The sequence below is a fragment of the Lemur catta genome, chromosome 4 (genome assembly GCF_020740605.2).
Source record: "Lemur catta isolate mLemCat1 chromosome 4, mLemCat1.pri, whole genome shotgun sequence".
In the NCBI taxonomy this organism is placed as follows: domain Eukaryota; kingdom Metazoa; phylum Chordata; class Mammalia; order Primates; family Lemuridae; genus Lemur; species Lemur catta.
The window spans coordinates 31718873-31724978 of NC_059131.1; the positions used below are offsets into that span (position 1 = coordinate 31718873).

General features: G+C 51.3%; 1 long non-coding RNA gene across 1 annotated transcript; it reads left to right on the forward strand.

The window, feature by feature from the left end:
* The first annotated feature begins 1562 nt into the window (after positions 1-1562).
* Positions 1563-5854, forward strand: LOC123636849. Its single transcript, XR_006734679.1, has 3 exons — positions 1563-1736; positions 2625-2749; positions 4418-5854. It is a non-coding gene; the product is annotated as an uncharacterized LOC123636849 (long non-coding RNA).
* The last annotated feature ends 252 nt before the right edge of the window (positions 5855-6106 follow it).

The window sequence follows — 6106 nt, forward strand, 5'->3', positions numbered from 1 at the left end:
AAAGTATATAGGAGGATGTGTGTAGGTTATATGCCAATACTATGCCGTGTTATATAAGGGACCTGCACAGCCACAGATTTTGGTATCTGTAGGGTGTTCCGGAGACAATGCCCCATGGATACCCACGGACGACTGTGCTATCATCAGCCTCATTTCACAAATGAGGAAAATGGGCTTCAGAGAGCTGGAGGTCAAGGTTATAGATGCAGCCAGTGGAGCCAGGACTCAAACTCAGGCAGTCTGACTCCAGAGCCCAAGACCTTAACAATTTTGCTATGAGACTTTCTCAAGGGCTTTTTCCCTGTGAGATCCTTGGACAGGAGGTTGAAATCACGGAGAACCTGTACAGCGGACAAGAACACACCGCGTCAGAGTGACCTTGCTTCTCTTTTGACTTCAGAGATTTGTTTGGAGGGCAGAGCTTCAGAGAGACTGACAGGGAAGAGTCAAGGTTGCCCTGAGGCCAAGCGGTAAAGATCCACACAGATCATGCAGCTGCCCTGACCCCCGGTCTGCCTCCTCTGTACACCCGTAGCATTTTTGTTGACAGGACGAGCAGCTGGTCCAACTAGCTAATCCTTGGCAAAACTGTGACATTGGCAGAGTTTGTCTTCATCCTGCCCCTATCTGCCTGTTATTTGATTTTCGGCATCTTATGTTCTGTTTGGGCCTTCACGTACTATCTTAGCAAGAAAAGCTGCATTTTGAAAGATGAAAATAGAGAACACAAAACTTAATCCCCCCAAATGAAAATTTAATGGTAGGATTTTAGGCATAAGAGATTTCGAGGTCAGGGAACTCTCTGCCTCTCTAATCTTTTCCTTTTCCCTCCCACTCCTCTTCCTTCTTCTGCTGTCTCTTTTTTTTTAACCAATTCACACCCCCTTCTTCTTCCGGATCCCAGAGCCTGCGTGCCCTCCAAGGCCCACCTCCAGCCCTGCATGGTCCCACGCAGGCCGGTGGCCCCCACCACCCTGGTCATCCCAGGGTTGGGCTCCGGTAGCATTTACACCCTGGGCTGCGTGCTTTGGTGCCTCCACGTGTGCTGTGTGAAACTGTTCGTGCTCAGAGGACACAGACCATGTGGGAAGGCCAGGGGTGTCACTGTAGGAATTTCTACTTTGAAAGGCATTTTGGCCTCTGTGCCCCTTAAGGCTCTCTCGGCCCTGAGACTTGAAGCTTCTTGGCTCTCCCTCTCCTTTCTCCCATGGCTCCTGCTCCAGTTTTGGGCAAGAGGTAAGGACTTATGGTGCTGTTATGTCTTCCCCTTTCTGCAAGCAAGGGTGCAGCCCACGAAGGCCGTGGTGGGAACACCCTTCTGTTTTCCAGGAGGCTCCGGGAGGCAAAGCACCTAGGGTGGCAAAGCACCTCAGGGTGTCAAAGCCGGAGAATTTTCTTGGGTGTGTTGGAAGGTCGCTCTGGCGCCCCCTCTGGCCTTGCTGCTGCAGTGCTCCTCCTGGGTCGCTGTCTGGGTGGCCTTCTGGCCTGGCCTGGAAACCACAGCTGGCCCTTCCTGAAATGACTCAACATCCAGCTTGGACTCAACTCCAGTCACCCCTAGCTCCAGGAGGCCAGTCCCACAGAGGCCCCGGCTTTTCTCAGAAAGATCTGCTGCGAAGCAGGGACAGCCACGCCAGAAATGCTGCAAAATGCAGGCGCAAGCACTTGCAAGTGGTGGCTTTGTGCTTCCCATCCCTACAGCCTCGGTTTGCCAAACTCTGTAACGTCCAGATGCGGTGAGTTCATCTCAGGCAGGAGCACGTGCTTCCCCCATGACTTCTCCCGGGACCTAGACCCAGCGGGAGGGGGTGTTTGGGCTTGGGTTTGAGTTTGCATTGTGACCGAGCACCCTAGGAGACGGCACCCACGTTCCCAGCATTCATCTCAGGACCTTCCTGCCTGTCTCCCAACACGCTGGGCTGGGGGGTGAAATGACTGGAATAGGGACCAAAGGTACAGGGGGCCTCAGTGACCCACTCCTTCACATTTACTTGACACCCCGTGGTCTTTGCATCTTTCCAGGCCTGAGTTTTCCTCCCTTAGCAAGTTGAATCCATTGCCTGGAACAGCCACCATGCCCTTACTCTTTCCGCAGCCACCCCAGCCACATGGCCCCTGTTCTTCAAGGTGGCTCCACCCTGCCCCCGCTTTCCTTCCCTACCCTGGAGCCGTTGGGGGCCTCTTTTTCTCCTTTGAGCTCTTAACTCCATGTCTATACCACTCCCATGTGGCATTAATCCCCGTTCAACATGTGATGTTGCTTATTGTCTCATGTGGCTGTGAAGTGCTTGGTATGTGCGTCTTCTGTCCCCAGGCATACTTTACACCAGCTTTGTCCCATAGAAATATAATGTAAGATACACATGTAAGTTAGAATTTTTCAGTAGTCACGTTAAACACACACTAAAACCGGGCAAAATGAATGTTAATAATATATTTTATTTAACCCAATATATCCAACAATATTATCATTTCGATATGGAACCAATATAAAAAATTATTAATAAGATATTTTACATTTTTGGTACAAAGTCTTCAAAGTCTGGTATGCATTTTACTGAAAACTCTGGATCTGTATTTAGATTTAATAATGACCTCTTTCTCTTCCATCTGCCACATACCAGGCCAGAGCCCCTCCATGGGGGGCTCCGGGCTGGAGTCAAAGGAGTGGGGGCATCCAGAGAGGACAGCCTGCAGGGCTGCTGGTGGTGCTGACCGACGACGGGTGATCCGGTCATCATTCCATCGGGTGAGCAGTGTGGGGACAGTGGGGTATGTGGGGACATTGCCGGGGAGGAGCAGTGGGGTTGCACAAGGAGGGATGGCAGTGAGCAGAGCAGGGGACCGGAAGCGAGCAGGCTCTGAGGGGCCAGCAGGGGTAGGGGGTATGGACAGAGGAGAAAGAAGGGACTCCATGGGTCCCCTAAAGTGTCTGGACACCCAGATGTTCCAGTGTCATGAGGTGGCCAGGCCCACACCTCAGTGACACACCTACCACCAACATATGGGTGGACTCAAAGGCCATAGGAGCCCCATCTCCTCCAGGAAGGCTTCCCAGTCAACTCACCCTTTGGCCTGAACTCCTGACGTTGACACTTGCTCGCTGCCATAGCTTGTCTGCTGCTCTGCATGTGTCATGACCCCACTCACCAGTAACCCTTTGGGGTCAGAGGCCCACCCTGTCTTCTAAAGCCCACACAATCCTGGAGGTGCCCCACGCTTCTGGGCTGAACAGAACTGGGGTGGAGACCGGGAGGGAAGATCTGCAGGCATCCACAGACCCACCAAAGCTGCCCCTGTCACCGACGGCCAAGGCTCTGGGAGAAGGGACAAAAGTCCATCCAGTGCCACTTCCCTTCAGCCCCCAGAGCAGCCAGCCTGAGCGAGGGAGCTGGAGGAACAAACCTCACCGGTACAGACATCAAAGATCAGTCAGAACTAACCTCAGGCTGTTGAAAGGGGCAGCACAAACACACACAGGTATGTGCAGGGCAGGGGGCTCCCGGCTGCCAAGGCGCTAAGTGCTGGGCCACACCACCAAGGCTGGGCCCCAGCGGGGGCGAGGCTCTGAGAGAGGAACGGGAGTACTCAGCCAAGTCCTCTTGGAGAGGCCCCCACCACATTAGAACACCTGCCTAGAGAGGAGGAGACCCCGACTGAGGGTACCAGCCTCTGACCACAGGCTGAACCCCTTTTTCTAGGCATTAACTGCAGAAATTAGAGGTACCATGACCTTTCTTTTCCTTCTTAAGAATTGTAGATTTTATGGCTAGGCTGTTTTTGTCTGAAGCCCTTCTCGTTCAGTGCCGCCATCTTATGGATGAGGAAACCAAAGCAAACTTGAAGTCAAGTTGGAGGTAGGGTCTGGTCTTAGGCTCCTCCTCAAAGGCTTCCGTCTTCTCCACCTCCCTTTGGTCCCTACACTGGTCCCAGCTCATATATTCTCTCTCATCCTCTCTCAGGGCTGGAGTCTCTTTTCTGACATTCCATCTTCTGAAGGGATAGAGGTCCCCATGTGTTCTTGGCTTCAGCGGCATCAGAGCAAGCTCTGCACGCCCAGTGTGTCTGAGAACCTCATGGATGGTTAGTCAGGGGTCACGGTTATCTGGAGGGGCTCACACATGGGGCAGATCAGACCCTATGAGACTGTTGAGCCATCCATAGTCAGACCGTGGGCTTGAAGCAACAAAATAGGGTTGATTCAACAAGGCTTGTCCTTGAAGACTACCACCCCCCGACAACCCCGGCCGCCCCAACCCACCACCCAGAGTTTGTGCTTGCAATTCAAGTTTCTGGCACCAGATGGCAGTATTGCTCTGTTATGAATTATAGGCTACTTTGCAGAAAAGTTTTAAAATTCATTCATTTATTCATTCCACAAGCATTTATTGAGTGCTTACAATGTGCACTTTTCTAGGTACTTGAGACAGCAGTGAACTAAACACAACAAGCTGTGCCCTTGGGGAGCTTCCTTCTCATGCAGGAGGACAACGAGTGAATGAGAAAAACATTTGTATGTCAGATGGTGACAGGTGCTATGGAGAAAAATAAGGCAGAGAAGAGGGGAAATGAGGGTTGGAATGGGGGACTGTGAAGTTAAAGGGGAGTTCGGATTAGGGAAACTGAGGCCTGGGCAGAGCTATGGAGGCTCCAGGCCATGAGTGAAACAGAGAATGTTTGGGTGGGAAGGGGCTGCAGAGGGAATTTTGTTATATCTGACAGGTGGGGAGACTGAGGCCAAGAGAGGGAGAATGGCCTGCCCAGGTGAAAGCCTAGAGTTCCAGGTCCACCCATTCCACCCTGTTGCCCCACCACCTCCTGAACACCACTCAGTCCTCCCTCAACTTAGCAGGACTGCGAACTCACCAGATGCTGTCTGCTTTTTTTCTGGGCATGTTTTCTAGAATACCTTTCAGTTACCATGTGTGGTTACCCAGTTCTGGCCAGTGGATATTGGGCAGTAGTGACATGTACCAATTCCAGGCCTGGCTCCTAAAAACCTCCTATATGATTTTCCATGCACTTCGCTTTTCCTCATCTGTGCAATTAGAAGCCCAGGACTCAGAGCTCTAGCGCATGAAGAAGTCACTAAAAGAAGGAAGACTGGGTCCCCACATGACTGCATGGAGGCGAGCACCTCGTCACCCTGCCTTGGACTATGGCGTGAGGGAATCTGGCGCGTTGAGCCATTGCCATTTGGGGCTTGTTTGTCACAGCAGCTTTCTTACCCTAATTAATACACTCCCCGTGACTGAACCTAATGCAAATGCGTATCCCACCAGCCTTAGCTGCCAACACTATGTGGGGTGGATCTGACGTTTCTGTAGACCCTTTCTCACTTTGCCTGGTCATAGCTCCCATTTTTGTTAGAGGAGCCACCCCTCTTCTTGGTGAAGTTATTTCTTCTGCTGCCTCCCCACCACCACCCAGAGGTGGGCGTGTGATCCAGATGGCCATTCTGAGCACACAGTCCTCTTGACCAGGTGATGGCTTCAGGGATACATACATAATGCAGTAAGAGTCTTGCTTAAGATTCAGGCCGTGGATGCTGGAAAGTGAGTCTCTCTTCCTCTGAGATACGGAGCGATGAGGACAAGGGAGCCTGAAGCTGCTGGAGCTGTTGCCCAAGGACACTGGGAAGAAGCTGTTGGTGGAATGAAAGCGACATGTAGAGGAAAGTATGCCAAAGAGCCAGAGAGAAAATCACTCTCTGCCACGTTGTTCCAATCTTACCTGAAGCCAGACCTTCCTTCAATTTCCCCAGTTACAAGAGCCAATTAATTATCTTAACAAAAATGGATCCACTTTGAATTTTGCCACTTAGAGTAGAAGGAGTTCTGATTAATAAATCATTATTGAGCTAATGTTTATTCAGTCCTACTGCTCAAGTCACAAGCCAGAAAACTGGGATAAAATGGTAAGCAAATTAGACAGCAGCCCCAGGGTCTCCTGCCACCATATATGGACACATGTGGCAGGTGGGTTTGATGCCAATGAGAAGTTGTTGAGAAGTTGTTGAGAAGTTGGGTCTCATTTTTCTGCTTCCTGGGTTGCTGGCTTGTCAGGATAAAGGAGGAAATATCTACCTTTTCCTTTACCCTTCTGG